Source organism: Bubalus bubalis, chromosome 20 (assembly GCF_019923935.1).
Source record: "Bubalus bubalis isolate 160015118507 breed Murrah chromosome 20, NDDB_SH_1, whole genome shotgun sequence".
Taxonomy (NCBI): domain Eukaryota; kingdom Metazoa; phylum Chordata; class Mammalia; order Artiodactyla; family Bovidae; genus Bubalus; species Bubalus bubalis.
Genome location: NC_059176.1, coordinates 24,982,662 through 25,007,594, shown reverse-complemented (window position 1 = coordinate 25,007,594; position 24,933 = coordinate 24,982,662). Strand labels below are relative to the sequence as shown.

The following is a 24,933-nucleotide window of genomic DNA, read 5'->3' as shown; positions in this document are numbered from 1 at the left end:
GCTCATTTATGTTCTTCTCATGAAACTCTCTGCATTATATGTTACAAATTCTACTTTGTCCTTTTGCATTAATGGTTAATTATATAGCCAGCATTGTTCTCTGTAAGTTCATAAATAAGAAGAGACCATTTTAAATTCATTACTTAGGGAGTAGCACCTTGATCACATATCTTGAACTCAGAGCCTACAGCTTAGGAGTGATTGAGATTTAAGGAACTAAAAATAGTTCTGGTTGTGAATTTATTTTCTCAATTTTCAAGCATATCCTTTTATATTTGGAATTTTTTGGAAGTCAGATTATATCTTATAATTGATGTCAGTAGAAACTTGCCAATTACTATGCAGAGTTGAGACTTAACTGGTGGTTGCCATTGCCTGAGAATGTACAGGTTTAGCTGTACACAGCATGTCTTTTCTCTTTTTGGAAGTTTTAATTTTTTTTTTAAACTTTACTTTATATTGGAGTATTAGCCAGTTAACAATGTTGTGATAGTTTCAGGTGGACAGCAAAGGGACTCAGCCATACATCTACGTGTGTCCATTCTCCCCTGAACTCTCCTCCCATCTAGACTGCCCTATAACATTGATCAGAGTTCTCTTCTGTTATAGAGTAGGACCTTATTATTTATCTGTTTTATATATAATAGCTTGTTTCTGCTAATCCCAAACTCCTAATATATTACCTCTCTTGTAACATAAGTTTGTATGTTACCTCTCTTGTAACATAAGTTTGCTTTTTATGGCTGTAAGTCTTTTTGTTTTGTAAATGAGTTCATTTGTATCATTTTTTAGATTCTTCATATAAGTGATATCCTATGATATTTGTCTCTGTTTGACTTAATGTGATAATCACTAGATCCATCCCTGTTGCTCCAAATGGCATTATTTCATTGTTTTTGTGGCTGAGTAGTATTCCGTTGTATATGTACATCACATCTTCTTTATCTGTTCATCTGTCATTGGACACTTAGGCTGCTTCCATGTCTTGGCTATTGTAAATAGTGCTGCTGTATCCAAAAGTCTACAAGCAATAAGTGCTGGAGAGGGTGTGGAGAAAAGGGAACCCTCTTACACTGTTGGTGGGAATGCAAACTAGTATAGCCACTATGGAGAAGAGTGTGAAGATTCCTTAAAAAACTGGAAATAGAACTGCCTTATGACCCAGCAATCCCACTGCTGGGCATACACACTGAGGAAACCAGAATTGAAAGAGACACATGTACCCCAATGTTCATCGCAGCACTGTTTATAATAGCCAGGACATGGAAGCAACCTAGATGTCCATCAGCAGATGAATGGATAAGAAAGCTGTAGTACATATACACAATGGAGTATTACTCAGCCATTAAAAAGAATACATTTGAATCAGTTCTAATGAGGTGGATGAAACTGGAGCCTATTATACAGAGTGAAGTAAGCCAGAAAGAAAAATACCAATACAGTATACTAACGCATATATATGGAATTTAGAAAGATGGTAACAATAACCCTGTATACGAGACAGCAAAAGAGACACTGATGTATAGAACAGTCTTTTGGACTCTGTGGGAGGGGGAGAGGGTGGGATGATTTGGGAGAAAGGCATTGAAATACGTATAATATCATATATGAAACGAGTCACCAGTCCAGGTTCGATGCACAATACTGGATGCTTGGGGCTGGTGCACTGGGACGACCCAGAGGGATGGTATGGGGAGGGAGGAGGGAGGAGGGTTCAGGATGGGGAACACGTGTATACCTGTGGCGGATTCATGTTGATATATAGCAAAACCAATACAATATTGTAAAGTTAAAAAAATAAAATAAATTATATATAAAAAAATAGTGCTGCTGTGAACATTGGGGTGCACTTATCTTTTCAAATTAGAGTTTTCTTCAGATATCTTCCCAGGAGTGGAATTGCTGGATAATATAGTAACTTTGTTTTCAGTTTTATAAGGAACCTCCATACTGTTTTCCATAGTGACTATACCAATTTATATTCCCACCAACAGTGTAGGAGGGTTCCCTTTTAGGGAAACAATATTAAACAGATGATAAACCAACATAATTTAGTGTACAGTGAGATTTAGACGGGACTAGCCTTAACCCTAATTCATTTGTTTCTCTCTTTAGTTGCTAAGTTGTGTCTGACTCTTGCGACCCAATAGACTGTAGCTTGCCAGGCTCCAGAGCTCTGTCCATGAAGTTCTCCAGGCAGGAGTACTGGAATGGGTTGCCATTTCCTTCTCCAGGGGATCTTCCTGACCCAAGAATTGAACTGAGGTCTCCTGCATTGCAGGCAGATTCTTTACCAACTGAAATATGAGGGAAGCCCAATTCATTTGTTTAATAAAACTTGCTACTCACCTTTTAGATGTTTTTCAAGGGTTAAGTGTATTCTGCTTTTAAACAGTACTTTTTTTGTTGCACGTTTTCAGAAGAAAGGTTTTGGTTTGCATTTTTACTTTTGAGAAGAAGGAAGGGTTCTGAGTAACTGGTAGATTAATTATATAGCTTTCATTTTAAGAACAGAGCATCTTAGCAGGGAATGCCAGTGTAGAATCAGTTACTGTTTACTGAGCACTGTTCAGTGCCAGGTAAAAGATTTTGAAGTGTGAAGATGTGTCTGCAGGCTGATAAATGCTATGAATGCTGGAACATGACTAGGCTAACGCTTATGTTATATAAACAAGAAAGGCATAGTATACTTTGCATCCTTTTGTCCATGACCATGATTCTTGTGTTTATATATAACTCTTTTCTTAAAAATTTACTTGGAATGTCAGAGTGGAGAATAATGTTTACCCAAAATACATGGGGTAAGAATTTTTTTAAAAAATTCCAAGTATTACAAAACGGTTTTGTAACATTTTCTCCAGAACATGTTGTAATTTTGGAGAAACAATGACTAGATTAGAAAGTGTTAGGTATGAACCCTTGTGTAGCTCTTGAGCCAGCATTTATGTAGCGCTTAGACCAACGTCTCTTTTTTTGTTATCTGCTGCAAGATGTAGTGTTTTGGATTTTCTTGAATTCAATTTCTTTTAATTTAATAAACTACGTTTATGGAGCAGCATGGATTATTTTATAAACAGTCATCTCCCAACAACATGTTATTTTGGCTCTTACAGATACTTTTGAGGAAAAACACTGTAAAAATGATGCTTAGAGATTAAGTCCCAACAACATGTTATTTTGGCTCTTACAGATACTTTTGAGGAAAAATACTGCAAAAATGATGCTTAGAGATTAAGTTTAATTAGCTAAATTTAAGTAATTAAATTTAATTAAGTTAGAAATTATGTAGAAATTAAGTTGTAGCCATTTTTTTAAAACTTCAGTGAGTGAGTGATTTGCACCACTATCCTCCAAGGATTGTAGCCTCAGCTACTTTTTTCAGTAACCCAACATCCAGTTGACTGACAAATTTTAATGATCATACTTGCCAAGTATATCCTGTAATCTAACCATTTCTTTCTATCTCCATTAACATCATCTCTCACCTAAACCCCGAAGTGTCCTCCTTGCTTCTTTATCCTTGCCTCACTGATTTTGCAGGATACTTAGAATAAAAGCCATGTTCCTTTTCATGGATTGTAGTGCTTTTCATCATCTTATCTTTACCTCTGTTTTCACCCTCATCTCTGTTTTTTTTCTTTGCCTTTCACTGAATTATAGATACAGTATAACTTTTCCTATTTCTCAAACATACCAGAGGTCTTCCCTGATTCTTCTGAAGTAACGTTACGCTACTCACCCAACCTCTCCCTGTATTTTCAGTTATACGGACTTATTTGTTTCTGTGGTGGATGATATGAGTAAATTCATCTAGGACCAGACAACGTCCAGGCAGCCTGCCAGCTGATTGTGAGCACATGAATTAGCCTCGCCTATAATATGTGGAACAGAATAATATCCAGCTGAGCCAACCCATAGTGTTGTGAGAAAGGTAGTGATTATTTTAACCCAAGTTTTTGAGTGGTTTATCACACAGCAGTAGATAATTGATTTAATTCCTTCATAGCACTTAGTATCTATAGTTATCTATACATTTCTCTATTTATTTTATTAGTGTCCTCCATTACAGTGCAAATACCCTGAGATTCAATGTCTTGTGTACTTTGCTTGCTATCATATCCTCAGCACTGAGAAAGGGGCCTTGAACATAATAAGTACTCAGTAGGTACTTAGTGAATGAATGGAAGAATGAACAAATGAATGTAAAGGAGTTCATATAACCTGTTAGAAATGACTTATCTGCTTTTCAGGATTAACTGAAAGACTTCTTGAGTTTTACTTTTGGCTGCTTACTTCATGCAGTAGCTATAGAACCTAGGCTAAGTTACGTAACCTCCTGGTTCCTTTGTAATGATTAAATGAGCTAATTCTTGAAAAGCACTATTGCAGTGCCTGGCACTTACTCCAATAAATGAAAAAGGGAAAAAGCCACAACAACCCTGTGAGTGTATTTAGTTGTTCATGGTCTTAACTTTATAAAAATAAAAGCATAGTTTTCTTTTATGATGTGTTTAGTCTCCTAATTTAAATAACTGACTATCTACTAGTTTTTTCAGTTTGAGATCTTCATTCTTTTTGAACTGATGCTTAGAACCTAAACTTAGTCTGTAAATAAATGGCTAACTTCTCTGTATAGTAAGTAAATAAGAAATATACCAACAGTATAGAGAAAATAAAAGACTGACTATATTAGTCAGGATAGGCTAGGTAATGCTGCAGTAATAAACTCAAATTTTCAGTGGCTTAAAATGAACCACTTTTTATTCATGCTGTATGTCCATTTTAGGTCATCTTTGTCATCACCATTCTGATTCCAGGACCTAGAATAACTTTCTAGGTCCTGGAATATCATTCACTAAGTACCTACTGGAATATTGCCAGTCACTGTGGCAGAGGGAAAAGGGAAAGTCGTGAAGTACACACTGACTCAGAGCTTCTGCTCAATTGTGATTCCAGCAAACACAGCTACGTAGCTGACCTGAGTTCAACATGATAGGAAAGAAGTCCTACCATGCATGTAGAAGGAGAAAGAGGATTAGTATTTTTTCACAGCTCTGATGACTACCACACTGAAGTTAGAGATGTCTTGCCTGTTACAATGGTCAAGTCCAGGAACCAGAAATGAGATTTATCTTATCAATGCAGCCTGTCTGTGCCTAGTTTTTTTTTCAGTATCAGATTCCTTTACTGTGGTTTTATGTGAGGAGAACTGATGCTTTTATTGATCCTTTTCCCTAGAATGATCAAGTAGGAATTCTAAAGTCTCTATAACTCATACTTTACACATACTTTCATAACTTTCATTTTTAGATGGATTTTTCTTTTGAGCCATCAAGTCATCGTTCATAATTGGTGATGTAAGTTTGCCTGCAGGGACAGGGAAATACTGAGCTTTCACCCAGAAAACAAAAGGATATAAAGTAGAAAACTTCCTCTTTTTTCCCCCTACATTTTCCCCTCTTGTTAACCACTTCCCCCGACACCATCATAAACGTACCTACCCAGGATTTAGTTCTAATGTTTTTGTTTCTTGCTCCTTTTGCAGGTTGCATTTAGGGTTTCCAGTTGTTCATAAGCTCCTTTAGTGGAGGGTGTATAGGGGAAAAAGTACATCATTTTAGTTAATCTTGCTAGCTGTTCCAAACTCTGTTCCCTATTTTTGTAGATAACAGAGAATTGGTTTAAAATAGCTTCCACAGAAAGAACATTTATAATGTAATTTAAAAGAATTATGTTCAGGCATCAGCACCAAATGCTTTCATTCTTACAGCATGCTTAGGGCATTGAATAGAAAGTAGTTTGATAGAAGCACTGCAGAATTTGTTTTGATTGCCATCTCTTTTGGTTTTACTACAGTGAGAGAAAAATGGAAGAAAGGGTATTAGCCATTAAAAGTCATTCGGCAGTAGCATTTACTTGGCAGTGAGTTCTCATTTTTTTCCTGCCACCCAAGTTATTTTATTTCTTTTTATTGATTTACATAACCCCTTGTAAATGTTTCAATACCATAAAGAACCTAAGATAAAGTAAACTATGCTCAGTGCTTTTTGGTATGCGTTTATAAAACCTGGGCATTTTTTTTTTTTTACCAAATTATATAAATGTTTGGAGTTTCACACCAGCTGTGCTTGACATTATGTTTCAATAATGTTAAAGTGACAAGGAAACTCTTTATTATGTTTGTAAGTGCAAATGTTAGATTAAGTATTGAAGTAAAATTTTTATTACACCTCCTCAACTTTTAATATTCTTCTGTATGTAATTGTTTCTCCTGCTTAAAGACTAGCTCTTAAGGACTGCCTTTAGAGGTAGAAGGTGTTTTTCCTGGGGTTTTAGAACTTGGGGGTCATGCTGCTTTTATTGCCTTCAAAGAAGGCTGGCCCATGTCTGCTCTGAGCTGTTTGAGTAATTTTTTTCCTGTATTGAAATCTGGAATCAAGAATGTGTCATTTTTCCCAGTTTACTTTCATAAATTTTGCTCATTGCTAATGATTGGAAATAAGTGATTGGAGATTACATCTAAACATTTTAATTGTAGTTAACTACTTAACCATAATTTCTTTCCAGTGAATTTTAAAAAGTGATTCTTTCAGTGTTTTTAAGGTGAAGGATTGATTACAGGAACAATTATTAATCCAATTATTTCTAATCCAGGAAGAGACTTCACTTTTTACTTTGTAGAATTATATATAAGTACTCATTAGATTTCTTTTTTAAAATTCATGTATTTTTAAAGAAAAGAAAAATTAAAATCTTTAAACTTAACTACTAATGTTTCTGCTATATTTTAGAATATTGATTCTCAAACTTCAGTGTGCATCAGTCTCACCTAGAGGACTTGCTAAAACAGGATTTCTGACCATACACCCAGAGTTCCTGATTAAGAAGTTCTAGGTTAGGGCTGAGAATTCATATTTCTTAAAAGTTTCTAGGTAATGCTAATGCTGCTGGTTTGGGGACCACATTTTGAGAACCGCTGTTATAGGAAGACATTTCTTCTGAAATGCACTCATACTACTTTACAAAAACAAGCAATTATAGAAGTCACATACTCAAAATTATTAGATGTCTAAATGATTCTTCGAGTAGGAATCTATTTTTTAAACTAGATATATGAAACTCATTTTACAGTACTGAAACCTGTCCTAAGAATAATATACTTCTTCCACTTTCAAAATAGAAGTTTGTCAAGTTTCCATAACCAACAGCTATGTTATCAAGTAGTTATATTAGCATTATAATGATTAAAGTCATTCTGTGCCTAGAGAATAACTTAAAAAAAAACCTCTGTTAAATGATCCAAAGAGAGTATGTTAATTGGGGAAAACCTGAGATTGAAAGTAATTATGTGGAATATCAAAGCACTGGAATTGCATGTTTCTTTATAAGGCATCTGAAATAATCACCCAAATAAGTCACTGTTAGTATGTATTTATAAGCCTGAAGATTTATTGTTAATCAGTGGAAACCATAAACTTGGACTGAAACTCTTAAGGCAACTCATCTGGTGGCATTTAAATCCTATTTCATTGGGATTTAAGTGGCATTTAAGTCCTATTTCTTTGGATTTTAAGAAGTCCTATTTCGTTGCCCGAATTTATTACTTGGGCATGGGTGATAGACCTAATCTTGACTCCTCATTTTTAAAAGTTACTTTTAGCTAGTCAGGAGTGATTCCCCCAAGTGACTTGGGGAAATAAATAGGCATTACTGGATGACGCCAATCCAGAATTCACTGAACACAAAAAATGGTTCTTGGGTTTTTTTCTTACTATCTATCTTTCATGACTTGATAAGTCAGAGAAGTCACGTTGCCCTAGGTCAAATAGTACCACACTGAGGAGGTGCTTCCTTTCATCCACATGCCCATTCCACCCAGTTCACCTGCTTGATATGTATAAGAGTTCTATCTTGTCATGTGACTGCTAGAATGGTATGCACCACTCAGAATTATTCTTACATGTACCAATTGCTAATGAAGTGAATGATCAATTGTCAGAAAAGTGGGTAATATTATTAGTGAAGTGATCAAGGAAGCAAGTAGAAAAATGAGGAAGTCAGGCAAAATTTCGGTAATGAATTGGCCTCATGTCATTTTCTTTCCAAATATTCCTAAAAGATGTACTCTGCATAGTGTTTGAAACAGAAATTTCCCCAATTGCATTAGTCAAGTGATCGCATATCTTAAAACGTCATTGTTAGGAAAACAGCGTTGCCACGTTCCTGTATCTGTTTTCTCTCTGGCAAAATCTTAATGGCAAGTTGACTCTCCTCTTGTGTCACTGATAATTTTTGTGTGGTAACTATTTAGGGTGTGGTGAGATTGTCTTTGTGAATCATTACTGTATGTACTTTACTTCTATGACAGTATTTTAAAACATGCATCTCAGGAATGTGGTAGGTAGAGTACTCACTTTAACCAAGAAAATTTTTAAATATTTGTTAAGTCTGGTGAGCAGCAATTCCAGAGTGAGTAGTAAATTTACTTAAATATGTTTTTGAAGCTATATAAATTATTCTTACTTAATTATTGTTACAGTGATACCACTTTATTCATTATTAATTTTGTATTAAGATACTTATTTTAAGATAAAAATGGTTTTCTTTTTAAAATAGTTTCTATTTCAGACCTTTCATCATTGTAAAGGCTGATTTTTCTCCCAGTCAGATACAATTAAGATCAGTCGATTCAGATCTTAGGTTTTATTGCATTGTTTCATTTAGATGTGGCTTTTTTTCCCTGGGTATTTTTATGAAGTATTCACTGCCCTCTGAAGTGGAGATTATTTATTTATAGATTATTTTCTGCTCAACTTTGTTCTATAAGAGATATAAAATGCTTATAATAACATACAGAAAATAAAATAAACTTAAGAGCACAAAAGGAAAATGAGCTTAGGAAAAATAAGAGGTTTGAAGTTGGTGCACGAAATTCGTACCATGAAGTAAGTGCTCTATTAATTTGACTGTAAATTCTGTTGACAAACTTGAAGATGAAAACACAATCCTTGATGAGCAGGGATCCAAACTTTTATCTGCCTGCACATCATTCATAAGCACCCCATAACCCCATTATAACATTTCTTTTTTCCTAAAGAGATACTCAAGGGAGCTAGGCTAGGGACGAGGAGGGAGAGAGAAAGCAGAAAGTGGAGAAGTTTGAAGACATCCAGTTCCAAGATTTCTTCCAAGGAAGTTACTTCCACTATAGGATTCATTGATTTGTAGGATTCACATAATTCACAAATTCAAATAGAAACAAATTGTTCAGGACAAGTACTATTATGTATTAGCATAAGCCAAACAGATTACTCCTGTGGGCCCTAATGGTTCAGTGCATGCCCTTCGCAGCATCCTTGTGAATGAATTGTATAAACATCAGCAGTAAAGGAATCAGACATGTATGAGCTTGAGAGAGGCCTCTGACTCAGTAATTCAGTATCACTGATGCTCTCTCCAGTTGGTCAGAAGGCCTGGTGACAGGATTCATGCTTCTTGATCTCTTTGGGAAATGGGTAAGCTGATTTTTCACTTCTGGTCCATAGTAATTCATAGCAGTACTAAATCATGTTTTAAATTTTTATAGTTATAATTTCATTGCAGTTAAAAAAATCTGGTCGGAAAGCAGATATCCTTAATATATCTCATTTGTAGTAAATAAGATTTGAAGACATAGGTGAGTTTGAGTATCAGAATTGCCTTTGGATTTTGTTAAGTAATTAAAGCAAGTACCATTTCTTTAATGTGAAAAAAGAAACTTACAAACTCAACATGACATCATTCAATCAGTAGAGCATTTTTCTCAGTCTTGTCTGAACTGTAAATACCAAGAACTTTCTTGTATGTATAAAGTTATAGAATTAGTCTTAATTGAAGCTTTGCTGCTGCTGCTGCTAAGTCACTTCAGTCATGTCCGACTCTATGTGACCCCATAGACGGCAGCCCACCAGGCTCCCCCATCCCTGGGATTTTCCAGGCAAGAACACTGGAGAGGGTTGCCATTGCCTTCTCCAATGCGTGAAAGTGAAGTTGCTCAGTCATGTCTGACTCTTAGTGACCCCATGGACTGCAGCCTACCAGGCTCCTCCGTCCATGGGATTTTCCAGGCAAGAGTACTGGAGTGGGGTACCATTGCCTTCTCCAATTGAAGCTTTGCAGTTATATGTAATAGGTCTACGACTCCAGAAAAAGATATATACACATTGTGTTATGAATAGCAGGAAAACCTCTTGAAAAATTTCTCATCTGTTTAGGGAAGAGGTAATAGGCAAATCTTACTGGATTTAAGCTTGGAAGAGAAATAGAAACAGTAGTTCCTCTTCAAATGGACCAAAATGACCCCACAAAATATACATAAAATGTTGTATCGATATCAATCTTTTATTAAAATAAGAACTTGAAAGGGAAAATCACAAAGCTATGTAGTTCTGTGGTTGTAAAAACATTTTAAGTATACCAAATTCTTCTTTGCAGTGTTTTATCAGTTACATTTTAGTGACCATCACCTGGTTGGTTATCACTTTGACTTGTCATCAGAGAGAAAGAATGACATATAGACATTATAATATTTGGTTCCTTACACTTTGATTTCTAATTAAGTCCTAGCTTTAGGGAGCCACTTTGTGCTAGGATGTCAGGCTGCAGGCCTTAGCCAGTCCTTGCCTATCCTCACGCACACACCCACACACACAGTCACTCATGCTCACAGGGTAGTGTCTAATTACAGGTTCTGTTCATGATTTTAACCTATTCATTGTAAACATTGACCCTGGAGATGAGAACTACAACAGGTGGAGCTAACATACTTTGATTTCTCTCTCTGTGTTAAAAATTGAATGCATTATCTCATGTAATCTGTACAACTCCATAAGGCAGATACTATTATTATTTCTGTTTTACAGTGAAGAAACTAAGAGCAGAAAGATTAAGTTAGCTTGTCACATTGCTAATAACGAGAGGGTCAGTGTTCAAAGTAGTCAGTTGCTTCCACAGTCTGCTCATATCCTGACTCTCCTTTACTGCCATCATGACTTGACACCCAGCTTGGATCTCAAGCTGCTATATAATTCTTTTAAATATATTTTGAAAAGGAAGAAATTGGTTACACAGTCTATGGGAAGCTTAAGCTTATTGGGTAATAAAAAGGAGGATTAAGTTACAGAGATATAAAAAGTAAAGATTGGCTGTTTATTCATTCAACTCAGAAGTATAGCATCATCTTATATCTCATGTAAATATTATTCTTTTTATTGGCATTATTTTTATTCAGAAAAAATTGATATGACATTTATTCTCTTCATACAAAAAAAAGATATACTTCCCCCCTTTTTAAGATTTTTTTAAAGCTTTTTATGAATAAGGTTTTATTTTAGAGTATTTTTAGATTTGGAGAAAAGTTAAAAAGAATATAGGAAATTCCCATATGCCTATATCTAGTTTTCTCTGCCATTAACATCCTCTGTTAGTGTGGTACGTTTGTTACAATTAATGAACCAGTGTGCCTACATTTTCTTTACCCAAAGGTCATACTTTGCTCAGATTCCCTTCGTTGTCACTTGCTGTCCTTTTTATGTCATGAGTCCCTTTTAAGAAACCAAATTAAATTTAATTGTTGTATCTCATTAGACTCTTCTTGGTTGTTACAGTTTCTCAGACTTTACTTGATTTCGATGACCTTGATAGTCTTGAGAAGTACTGGTCAGGTATTATGTAGACTGTCTCTCAGTTGGGATTTATATGTTTTTCTCATGATTAGCCTAGGGTATGGGTTTGAGGGAAGAAGGTTGCAGAGATAAAATGCCATTGCCACAGCATTGTAGGGAAAGTAGACACTATCAACATAACTTAACTACTGTTGATGTTAACTTCAATCACCTGGTTGTGCGAGTGTTTGTCAGGTTTCTCCACTGTGAAGTTATTCTTTTTTCCCGCTTTCCATACTGTAATCTTTGGAAAGAAGTCAGTGTGCAGCCCACACTTAAAGAGCGAGCGGTCATACTCCATCTCTTTGGGGGCAGAATATTTACACAAATTGTTTGGAATTCTTCTGATCCAGAAATTTGTCTGTTCTCCCCTACTTACTTATTTCTTTAATAATTTATTTATAGTATTATGAACTCATGGATATTTATTTTATACTTGGTTTATAATCTAATATTACTTTATTTTGTTGTTCACTTATTTTAGCTTTGGCAACTCCAAGCTTTTTGTTTTCTCCCATGTTCCTTTGACAAAACCCCATAATTGTGTGTTTTTTCAAGTACTTTCTTACTTCTGGCAAAATTCGTTGCTGGTACAACATTATTTTTTAAAAAAACTAAAAACTTAGCTAATTAGGTAGGCTGCTTCAATTTTCTTTGAAGGAAAAATGTGCTATCTGCTTTTTTGACTATTGAAGACAATGAAAAGGAAAGGGTAGTATTTTTTTGTACTTTTACTTCATTTCTCAAAATCAAGTAATATTTATTTCTGCCACGTAGTATAACGATTTTACCCAGTCACCTTTGATTTTTCTTTTCCTCCACGGGTTAATCTTTGTGGTTTGCCTGTTTTGGAGGATCAGCATGTGTTTTGGATGTTCTTTTTCCTTTTCTTTCTTCTTAGCAGTGGAATATGAAGGGTCCAAGTCAAAGGAGAAACTGAAGTAATAGTATCCACTTGTTCAGAGCGGTTCTCCTGTTCCTGTGTCTCAAGTGTTTCAACAGGAGCTATTTCCCAACTGATAACACTCGTTACCTCCAAAGGGAATAGTTATATAGAATGTTGGTTTTCATTATGATGCATTTGTGTCGTGTTAGAATTTTTTAAATAATGAGCTTATATTTCTTTTATAATCTGGAAAATAATAGAGGTTTATTTTTAGAGTCAGTGGAAATGCAAAGAAAAGAACTTACCCTTTCTGTGGTTTGAAGAGCTTTAGAACTTAACTTTTTTCCACACTTGATATACTGAACTCTTGGTTATTTTGCATGAGTTTTGTTTAGCTCTACCTGTGTTTTTTCACTAGTTTAGCTGTATTAGTGAAACTGGCACATCTGCAGTTACTTTATGTAACTGCAAGATTATATTTAGATTTAAAGATTACTTGAAATTCTGTGATGATTGTCTCAAGTATGTAAGGCTTCTCTTTAGCAAGGTTATAAATACATTACATGTAGAGACCATTCTTCATGTATTTCTCATAAAAAGACAGTAATCTTGGTGTGTTGCTGTAAAGGAATAGGTAGGAATCTTTCCTACTGGTTCTTTGTTTTGCTGCTTTTCCATGCTGTCCTGAGATTTGTTTTCTTTTTTATTTATAGCCATTGGTTTTTCTGTTCCATACCTGCTGAACCTTAACACCCTGAAATTACTTACATTTTGTGTCCTTTCTCTCTCCTTTAACTCTCCAACATTTACTTGCCAACCCAAGGAAAGCGTTTTCCAGATTTTCATGGGATATGGCTTGGTCTCAAAATGAGAGTGCCCTGTGGCCACTTACCTAAGTGCTTTCAGGCTCCAGAACAAAACAATTCCACTCTCTCTTTATTTCTCCACCTCGCCCCACTGCCCCCTGCCAAAAAAAAAATCTAAAAGTTTAAGCTGTTGCTACCCCATTTAGAAATTAAGATATTCCAAGATTTAATAGTAGGAAGAATAAGTAAAATATTGATAGAGCTTTATTTACGTTTATTTGTATCACTTTAGAAACCATAAAATATGCCCTTTTGTCCTCTCCATGTGTTCTTATTTTTATGTCAGTACAGCACAGAACAACCAAACATTTATATAACTCAAAACCAAAGAAGTTTGTTTTACTATAACATTTGTTTGATACATTTTAAATACAGCACCCTCCCTGCACCTGGATGTGTTCACCAGCTCAAACATTTTCTTAAACCCCATCCTTTTAGGATTTTTGTGCAGGCTTCATCACACAGGCATGATCCATCATCATAGAATCAATTTCTGGCTCCTCTTGCCCTCCTAGAGGATAGAAGTGGGCTGGGGCTGAAAATCTCAAGCTTCTAAACACGGCTTGGTCTTTCTGGTGACCAGCCCCCATCCTGAAGCACTCTAGGAGCCTACCTCATGAGAATAAAAGATGCGTCTAACACCCTGGAAATTCCAAGGGATTTAGAAGCTCTGTTTCAGGAGCTGGGATCAAAGTCCAAGTATTAGAACAAAAGATGACCTTAGTACCTTTATCACTTAGGAAATTATAAGAGTTTTTGGAGCTCTGTGACAGGAACCAAAGGCAGAAAACAATATATAATTTCTTATTTTACAAAGAGTAAAGGAAATTGAGGCAGGACAGTAGGGCAAGGAGTATAGGAATAGGGTGGTATCTGAAGGGGGAATGAGGTGTGTGGTCAGGTAGGAGAGGATCCAGATGAAGGGTTGAAGCCGACTGTATAAGAGAAAAGGAGTGAATGGGAGTGCAGAGTATCTGAGAGGGTAGAAAGCAATAGGTCCAACTCACAGATGGAGGAATTAGCCAAAACAAGAGGTATGGAGGGAAGGAGAATACAGTGTATGCAGCAGATATTTTCCGAAAGAGGATCTATTATTTGACTATGGAACTTTTATTCACAGAGCATTTTGAAGGACATACTAGTCCTTCAGACGGAGAAGGCAATGGCACCCCACTCCAGTACTCTTGCCTGGAAAATCCCATGGATGGAGGAGCCTGGTAGGCTCCAGTCCATGGGGTCGCTAAGAGTTGGACACGACTGAGCGACTTCACTTTCATGCATTGGAGAAGGAAATGGCAACCCGCTCCAGTGTTCTTGCCTGGAGAATCCCAGGGACGGTGGAGCCTGATGGGCTGCCGTCTATGGGGTTGCACAGAGTCGGACACGACTGAAGCGACTTAGCAGCAGCAGTCCTTCAAAATATACTTGGAGAAATACTACCCTAAAACATAACCATCTTTTGAACTTTCTAAGGCGTCAGTTAGTGTTCACTTGTTACACAAGAAGCTGTAACAGATACTGAAAATTGTTTCTTTTTTTTCCTTAGTGCATTTTAATCCTGAATTCTTTTTAGAGTAAATTAAGAGTAATTTTAAATAGTGAAATGCTCTTTGTACTTTCTTAAGATTAGTCTACAAGAGCAAAGAAATTATATATTAATGTAGATTTACATTTTATTCACTTTTGCTTGATTCTTGTCATTAAATAACATAGATTTTAGTGTAAAGATGTTCTTTTGATAGAATTCATTTTATATTGAGGTTAAAAGAAAATTTTACCTTGAAAATAAAGTTAGAACATCCTAAAGTTTTTTTTTTTAATTGAATTGGTTCATTAAGTTCTGAACCACTAAATCTTGAGCTTTGTAGTTCATAAATAGTATCTGTTATCTCCTTTAATCTGGCAACCACAAAAAACTTCCTGCAGAGAAACAACTTACATTTTAGCATTTTGCTTGCTTACATTTGTGCTTTTTAATTTTTTTTCTTCTACCCTAAACCTTTGTTAAAGGTGATGCTCATGCCACATGATCATGTTACTGGAAAGTAATGTTGGGAGATTTGTGAAAGAAAGGAGAAAAAAAAATGTTTTCTACTGAAAAAGAAATGGGTCAATAGACCACAAGATCTAATGTTGAATTCTGTGCTCACACTAAAGGCATATGTTAAGACTCCTGCCTTCTTAGTCACCAAATAACTTCTTAAGAATACTGTTTTTTCTTTAATAAATCACATTCTAATCACTTTATGACTTCAGTATATTTTTTAAAGCATGGAGTAGTGATACCAAACTCATTTATCATTTAGTCTGTCTCCACTTATTCCAATTATATTAATCAGAATGTTGTAATCATTTTATTCTTCAATTATTCATCAAAGCTTCCTTGTTTTAAGGCCCTGTACAGAGTGTATCCAAAGTACAAAGGTGAAAGTGGCATAGTCTCTTTCCTGAAGGATTTTGTAGTCTCTTAGGGGAAATAAGAGAAAAAGATAAATGTCTACAGACAGAATACGATCAGCATGTTAATTGTACCAATAACTCTGCACAGAAACTGCAAGTAACATTTCTTAGATTTTCCTAATTGTTCAAACTACTCTTTCTGTCCAGTTACTCAGAAGTAATAAACATTTATGGTGTTTCCAGTTTATTTATAATGTTGTTAATATTGTTTTTCTTAGTTTTAGCTAACACTTATTAAGAATTTCACACATGCCAGGAACTACTCTTGATGACCGTACATACATTATCTCATTTAATCCTCATGAGAGTCTTATTATTTTCACCTTGCAGATGGAGAAACTGAGGGTTAGAGAATTCAAGAAACTTGCCTGTGATAAATTTACAACCAGTAAATGTCAGATTTGAGCTGCAGACCTAGGCTGTCTAATGCCAGAGGCTTATCTTAATGACTCTGTTACATTCTCTCTCTATGGACCTTGCCAATACCTCTGCTCTTTTAACAGAGGAAAACAGCTTCAGGATTGAAAGGAAAGCCATCAACAGTGTCTGTTCATTTATTTTAATTAGCTGTTGACATGATCTTAAAAACAGAAAATACTCTGCCAAAGAGTTCAAACTTACTATCACCGTGGTTGTGTGTCCTTGTACACACAGCCTCTTTAGTGTGGTTCTTCTCGCTCTTCATAGCTCAGCTTCGGAACTCTCTCTCTCGGAAGTTCCCCCATCTCTCTATCTGCCCCACCGCCCAGGAGGTCCTCTTTCTCCCACTATGTTGTCTTCATCTGTGTGCTCTCCAAGCAGCCTGCTTTCACCCCTGTCATAGCACCAGTCATGTGATTGAATTGTCTAAGTTTTTTAATAGAAGGGACTGTTCTTCATTTAGCAATCTCAATGTCCAACACAGCGTCTGGCCTGTGGTGAGTATGCGAAAACTGTTGAATGGATGGATGTTTGACTCAAGTGTTTTGAGGCTTGTGCAAAACACTCTGGAAGCCATCTTACATCACTTTGATAATGGTGCTTATTGGGGACAATGTACCTTTTGGTTCTCCAGGGTTTCTGGTGAATAACAAGTGCTTTTCATTTCCCTGAAGCCTTGAGGTCATAGATGGAGGAGGAAGGAGGGAATGCTGCTAGTGAATTCTCTTAAGTGGGACGGAGGATACTAGTGTTCTGCTTCCTTCCCTCCCTAGTGAGAACAGGGCCATGCTTTAAAGTTAGGAGTAAGATAGTGTCAACATGTAACCTCAGAGTCTGTCAGTAGCTCACTGTTGACTGATTTGGACCTCTGACAGGTACTGGCCAGGTCCACACTGTTCGGGCCCATAGTTTTTTAATGCAACTTTATATCCCCACCAATCAGCATCAAGTTTGAACCTTTGTAGCTCATTGTAAAGATCATTCCTAAGTGTTTACCCCTAACTTGAAATCCCTCTCTTCTTTATCATAAGTGTGTAGACTAGCAGCACCATCATCTATCAGATGGCAGGAAAACTGTACCCCTTCCCCCACCATTTATTGACTGGATGACTGTAAGTAAGACAGTGGAGCTTCTTTGGGCCTCAGTCCTCTCCTTTTGAAAGTGAGAGTCCTAAGTTTTTTGTGTTCCTGAGACCATGGAACTAAACTGGATTATTTCTCAAGGTCCATTCCCTATCCATTTTAAGGTACATAATTTATATGAATTACTTACCAGTGTGCCATTGTTCACTGAGAGGGTTGATCAGAAGATTTTTCCCCTCTAGAGATTATGTATTTGCCATTTGTTTGCCATTTAGCAGTGCTCAAATTCTAACACATGAATGTATTGCATTTAGTGTGTTGATTTTTAACCCCAAAGTTTCCTGGTATTAGGATTATTAATATCACATGGAGGCCTCTTATGGTGATTATTTTTCTTTAGGGATAAGGGCCTAATATGCTAAGCAAGAATATACTGCCAGACTATTTACCTAAGGACACCTAGCACCTTTGGGGCATGTTACATCAATCAACACATGAGATAAAGGCTGAAATGTTTTTGTCTAGGCCCTTCAACCCTCTACTCTCAAAAAAAAAGTTCTTGAGCATTATATAAAAGCCCTTATACTTTACCAAAAGCCTTACTTCCTGAAAACAGAAATCAGATTTTAAGAGTTAAGAACTATAGTCATCAGAAAAAAGTATCTCCTTCGGTATTACCATAAATACATAAATAGATCTTTGTCCTCCACCAAGGACATCATTGTTCTCCACCAAGAAAGAAATGCAAAGTATACAACATTTTAACAGTGAGAGTATCTGTCAATGGGCTCCTAACCCCCCAACTCTATCCTTATTCTACTGTTCCATACAACTGCAACCTTCCTGTTAGTTGGGGTTTTTTTTAACATTTTATTATGAAAATTTTAAAAATACATCAAAGTTTAAAGAATTTTATAGTGGATATCTACATACTCAACTCTTTGATTCTACTATTACCATTTTACTATACTTTCTTCTTTAGGTGTCTGTTGTTCTGTCTTTTGTCCATTTATAAGTTCATGTGGACTTTTTATGCATTTCAAAATAGATTACAGATATCTATATTTATACCTATTCTCTCTTGATCAGTATTTTCATTTCTGCCAAAACTGACTGAACTCTAGTGTGTAGGCATGACCACTTCTGCCTGACTCATTCAAGGCTTTACCCATATCACAAGCCTTTTCCTACAGTGCTGTTGGCCTGTATGAAGTGGTTTTCACAGAACAGACCAGTGACATTCTAGAGGGACATTCTAATCAGCACTATCCAATAGAAATATAATGTTATTTAAAATCTTCTAGTAGCCACATTAAATATGTTAAAAGTAAAAAGTTCACCTGTTAAGTAAAATAACTTTAGTTTTTTTTTTTAACCCATCGTAATCCAAAATGTCATTTCAACATGTAACAAAACTAATACAATTTTGTAAAGTTTAAAAAATAAATAAATAAAAATAAAATAAAATAAAATAAAAATACTTTAGTAATTACTAATGAAATATTTTATATTCTATTTATATAGTAATTTTCATGGAAATCCAGTACATCTCAATTCTGATTAGTTCTATTTCAAGTGCTCAGTAGTAACTTGTAGCCAATATATTGAACAGTATAGTTCTAGACCTTCAAACTTAATGGCTATATCATTCCTCCTCCTAAATTTCCAGTGTCTGAAAGTGCTGACAGAGCAGTCAAATTTCCTAATGAATGTGAAAGAAGTAGTGATATTCATCACAGCAAACCCTAATTATACCCTTTCACGTTGAGGCCATTTTTATTCTTCATTTCCTTGTCAGAAACTTCCCATTTTTTTTCTTTCAATCACTTCTCATCTACACTCAGAGTTGAGTTACATTCCCTATACCAATAGCGAATGTATTTTATTACTTTTCTGCTGCCCTTCTTCTAATTTCAGGGTTTACCAGTTTGTCTTCTCTCATTTTTTGCTAGAACACTCTTTCTAGAACAGGTAAGATCTTTAAATTTCACTTGTAAAAATTAAAACTACATGCTAGTATTAAAATATTAATGAGTCTAGTTATAAAAATTAAAAACTGATCTATGGTGGAATTGTTCTATATCCTGATTTCAGTATTAATTAAAAGTTGTAAAATTGTGTATGTGCACCTGTATGTATGCATGCACACATACACATGCACAAATGAAGAAATTGACTAGTTGTTATAAATTGAAGTTTTTACTTCATTGGCTGGAAGAAAGACTTTTGTCTGAGTAACTGGAAAGATGTTCCTATTTATGAAGAGTAAAGGGTCTCTTAATTATTTGTCAGAAGACAGCTATATGCTTTCTTTCACCACTCACAGAATGTTTTTAATTTTGGATCATGAAGATGCTTCATCTCATTCTCTGATTTCAGTTAGTGTATTTTATCCAGAAAGTGGGTGAGGAGAAGCCACACACAGGTCATACAAAATTTATCTGATTTCAGATACATCTGGATGATTTTTATTTTTAACTTTTAGCTTCTAGTTATGTGTTGACCAGCACATAAGCAAAAACTTAGATTGGGAATTTGGCAGGAGTAGCAAAAATAACTAGTAATTCTGACAGTGACACAATTTTGGAGGAAGAGGCTCATGTTAATAAGTATTAATTGTCTTGAAAAATCTACATATGTGACTAGAAATACCTTAAATGTTGCCTAATTCAGGTATTGGATAAATAGATTGATTTAAATCCCTGGAAGACTAAGACATGCCTATTGAGTTTCTGATAAAAAGAGCAAAACAGTTCCTCTCCTCGTTTTCTTGAGCAGAGCAAGTCACACACTGTAGCCTTCATGACCACATCACATTACATCTTTTTATTTTTTTGGTAAAAAAAATGGAACACTTATGAATGTGTGTGTCATCATTGCACAGGGGCCATGCAAATCTTGTCTGTGTCATTTCAATTTTAGTATGTGTACTGCCAAAGCGAGCACTCACATTACATCTTAATAGGACTGGCTCAGATGCCACCATGAAACTGATGAGCATTTTGAGTGGGTGTATAACACTGAAAAGATTATTTTTTAATGTTTTTCTTAGATAATCATTTTATTCATGCTTTGCAATCACCTTATTCATTTACTTGTTTTTGTTTCCTAACAGTTTCCCACCTACCAAGAATGTAAGTTCCATGAGAATAAGGGCCTTACCCCTTTTGTTCACTGCTGTATTCCAAGCACTTAAAACCATGCCTTGCACATAATGACTGCTCAGTAAATATTGTCAAAAGAATGAGTGATTATCTTTATAGATTCTTCAGTAGATAACTATCAGCCAAGAGAAAATATCTCCAGGACATCTGCTCTGTATACTTTAATGACAGTGCTGTTCATGATAAAAGCTACACCTTATCCTTTTCACTTATCAAAATATTCATTTGTTTCTTTTGTCAATCATTTTTCGATGATGAGAAAAACAGGGTATTTTAAAGAATACTGTCTGTCAGGGAAGCAGGGTACTGTTCAAATCTAGAAGTAGGAAAATGATAAAAGCCAAAATAACAATACCTATATTATTTTGGGAAAAGCCAAAATAGCAACACCTATAGTATTTTATATTTTGGGAAAGAGTTATGTACTGTTTTAGAAGAAGAAGGTATTATCAATAGACAAATGTCTATTATCAGTAGACAAATGCAGAAGTTGTGAAGTTTTATAAATTCTTATTCAGATTTGTGTCAAGCAGTAGGCAAGAATGGACATGTCTTTCTAAAACAATACTTTTAAATGGCTGGGTGCCTAGATTGCCTAATGAGTATAGGCCTTCATACTTACTAAAGATTGGAAGAGTTATTATTTTTTGTCTTTAAAAAAATTTATTGACTAAAAAATGGAAAGATCAGGAAAAATAAACTCTGGTTAAGATCTGATGTGGGGCTCTGTTCCCAACTCTGCTGCTACCTCCCTTTGTGATCTTGGGTAATCTCTTTTTTTTGAACCCCAGTTTCCTTGTTTATAAAACGAGAAGACCAGGCTTAATAATCTTTAAAGACTCTCAGCTCTAAAAAACTTAAGGATTCCATCAGGCTCCCCATGAACAGCAGTGCATTTCTTCCAAAAGAGGGTGCTGTGGTTTTTCTGAGTGCTCTAGCATTTTCTTGAGAGGAGCTGAAGAGAGGTGCAATCGCAGCTTAATTTCCTGTCTTTAGATTTTCCGCTTTTGAGAAATACTGATTCCTTAAATTTATTTAGTTGTTTAGTTGAGGTGATGTAAACTAATTCTTGATGTTATTGATACTTTTTAAAGCTTTTTTTAATATGTTGATTTAGAAAATCTGGCAAATAAAATTTCTAAGAAAAAATAAAAAATACACAGTCTTACCACTCAGTATTAACATTTTGGTGTATTTCTGATTTTTTTTTTGTATCATTCAATTTTTCCCATATCTATATCTAGAGAGAATGGGAGAAGGAGTAGAGAGTTTATTTTGGTTTTGGCTTTTCATATTGCTTAGGGCTTACCTGGTGGCTCAGATAATAAGAATCCACCTGCAATGCAGGAGAGGTGTTCAAACCCTGGGTCAGGAAGATCCCCTGGAGAAGGGAATGGCTACCCACTCCAGTCTTCTTGCCCAGAGAATTCCATGGACAGAAGAGCCTGGTGGGCTACAGTCCATGGGGTTGCAAAGAGTTGGACATGACCAAGCAACTAACACTTCACTTTTTTTCATGAACTTTGGTATATAGAAATTTTAAGTTTTTTAAGAAGTCAGGTCATTTTCTTTTCCTTAGTATTTTTTTTTTTAATTTAGAAAATCTTGCTTCTTTCTGAATTTATTCTTAGTAAAGCAGGTGAACCTTGGCCACCTTGTTCCAGAAAGCCAGGTTAAACAATTTAAAGTTAGATTATTATATTTTTAAACTCACTTATTCTTAAAATATATGTAATAGACATGTTTTGTTAGTATTAAAAAAATTTTTTTTAATAATTTATAATACATCAATCTATTTTAATCCCTTGGGTTTTTTGTGTTATTTTTGTTTTCCCACAAACCTCACCAAAATATCTTGCTATTATTTGTAATATTTGCTATGATAAAAGAGTATTCTCTGCACATTCCTGTCATTGTTCATTCAGCACAACAGTGTAACTTCAAGCTCTTACATCTAGCCTCCTTTAGGAAGAGTATATTCTTGATTCTCCTATTTCTACTTTTAATTCTGAAAAAAAAGACTTTCATTTGGCTTTCTTTTCCTATGCACTCTGTTCTTACTTCTTTCCATGCATCAGAAACTGTAAAAAGAAGAGTATTCTTCTCTCTACCCACCCCCTGCCACTACAGCCTTTTCTTTCTCTCTCATTCTCTCTTTTTTCTCTATTTCTCTTGTTCTTTCCTTTTGCTTCTCATTCTAATTGGCCAGCTTTGAGCTACAGAGTTTCTTCTTTTTTTGTGTGTTGAATTAACCCACTACCCCTTTCATCTTCATTCTTTTTTTAAAAAATTAATTTTTAATTGACTTATAGTTGATTTATGTTTCAGGTATATACCAAAGTGATTCATTTATATGTATGTGTATATTCTTTTTCATGTTATTTTCCATTACAGATTATTACAAGATACTGAATATCATTCCCTGTTCTGTATATTAGGTACTTGTTGGTTGTGTATTTTATATATAGTAATGTGTATCTGTTAATCCCAAATTCCTAATTTATCCCTCACCCCTCTTTACCCTTTGGTAACCATATGTTTGTTTTCTATGTCTGTGAGTCTGTTTCTGTTTTGCAAGTTCATTTGTATTATATTTTAGATTCCACATATAAGTGATATCATGTGACACTTGTCTTTTTTTTGTCTGACTTACTTTACTTAGTATGATAATTTCTAGGTCCATCATGTGTTGACCTTTCACCTTCATTCTGACTCACTTTCTAAAGTATATCATTCCTTGTTCTACCTTAACAACGAACGTTGGTACTACTGACATTTTAGGCCAGATAATTCTTTGTTGTGGGGTTGTTATTCATTGTAGGATGTTTATCAGGATCCCTGGCCTCTCCCCAGTTAAATGCCAGTAGCATTCCCTCCCCACCTTTCTCAGTTGTGAATACCAGTGTCTCTAGACATTGCCAGATATCATGGGGCAAGACTATCCCTCAGTTAAGAATCCTGTAATTGACAAAGCAAACCAACTATTCTAGTTCCAAAATGTAAATTCCTATCTCAGCTGTATTTTCTTCACTACCTTTTCTTACCTATTCCCCAACTAGAACCAAATAAAATTCTTCCTTTCTGCCCATTAGATCTATAACTTGATGCTCTATCAGAAGCATCCCTTATATTAGCCATGGCATACATTTTGGCATTATGTACTTGACCCATGAGCGATCATTTATTAATTGAGTGACCTTACATCTCTCTGATAACTTCATCTATAAAAGGAGTATAAATACCTACTCATTGGGGTTTTTTTAATTTAATTTTTTTTAGCACCAAAAGCATTTTGTATTGGGGTAAAGCCGATTAAAAGTGTAGTGGTAGTTTGAGGTGAACAGTGAAGGGACTCAGCCATACATGTATCCATTCTGCCCCAAATCCTCTCTCCCATCTAGGTTGGCACATTAACATTGAGCAGAATTCCATGTGCTATACAATCAGTTTTTGCGTGTCCATTTTAAATATAGTAGTGTGTATATAACCTTTCCAAAGTCCTTAACTATCCCTCCCCGCCTGGCAACCATGAATTCTTTTCTAAGTCTGTGAGTCTCTTTCTGTTTGTAAGTCAGTTCATTTGTATCATTTCTTTTTCGGTTCCACATTTAAGGGATGTCATATGATATTTCTTCTCTGTCTGACTTACTTCACTTAGTATGACACTCTCTAGGTCCATCCATGTTGCTGCAAATGGTCTTATTTCATTCTTTTTAATGACTGCCTACTCACTGGATTTTAATGAGAATTAAACAAAAGAATGGGCTTCCCTGGTGGCTCAGTGGTAAAGAATCAGCCTGCAATGCAGGAGACATTGTTTTGATCCCTGGGTCAGGAAGATCTCGTGGAGAAGGAAATGGCAACCCACTCCAGTATACTTGCCTGGGAAATCTGATGGACAAAGAAGCCTGGTGGGCTACAGTCCATGGGGGTCACAAAAGAGTCGGGTGCGACTTAATGACTAAACAGCAACAAAAATAAAGCAATGCTTTTTAATTGTTGACCACATTGTAAATGCTCAATTAAGAGTAGATGTTGTATTACCATCATCACTACTCCATTGTTCACATCCTCTATTGAGCTGACTTTGAGATGGCACATAGGCATATCTCAAAAATTGTCCCTGATTCCACCATGCTATTCTTTCAAGCTAAAACTAGTCTCTCCTCCTTGGAATTCCTTGGAAAAGTATTTTCTTTTTTTCTTGTAGCACTTGGCACTCTTTACCTTATGTTATAGTTATTAATGTACATGTCTTTTCTTTACACTTGTCATTCTACTCCTTACAGTTCTCAATGTATCTTTCACCCTCATAGTCTATCCAACACATTCTCACATGGTACAGTAGTATT

At 35.4% G+C, this 24,933-nt stretch overlaps 1 protein-coding gene and 1 non-coding gene across 5 annotated transcripts in view; one reads left to right on the top strand and one right to left on the bottom strand.

Annotated features, from left to right (window-relative positions):
- The window catches only part of PRORP (protein only RNase P catalytic subunit), a 130,360-nt gene that overhangs the window by 58,954 nt on the left and 46,473 nt on the right, over positions 1 to 24,933 (top strand). The gene's annotated exons all lie outside the window — the stretch shown is intronic.
- LOC112581065 lies at positions 20,258 to 20,363 on the bottom strand. The gene has a single exon (XR_003105503.1). It is a non-coding gene; the product is annotated as a U6 spliceosomal RNA (small nuclear RNA).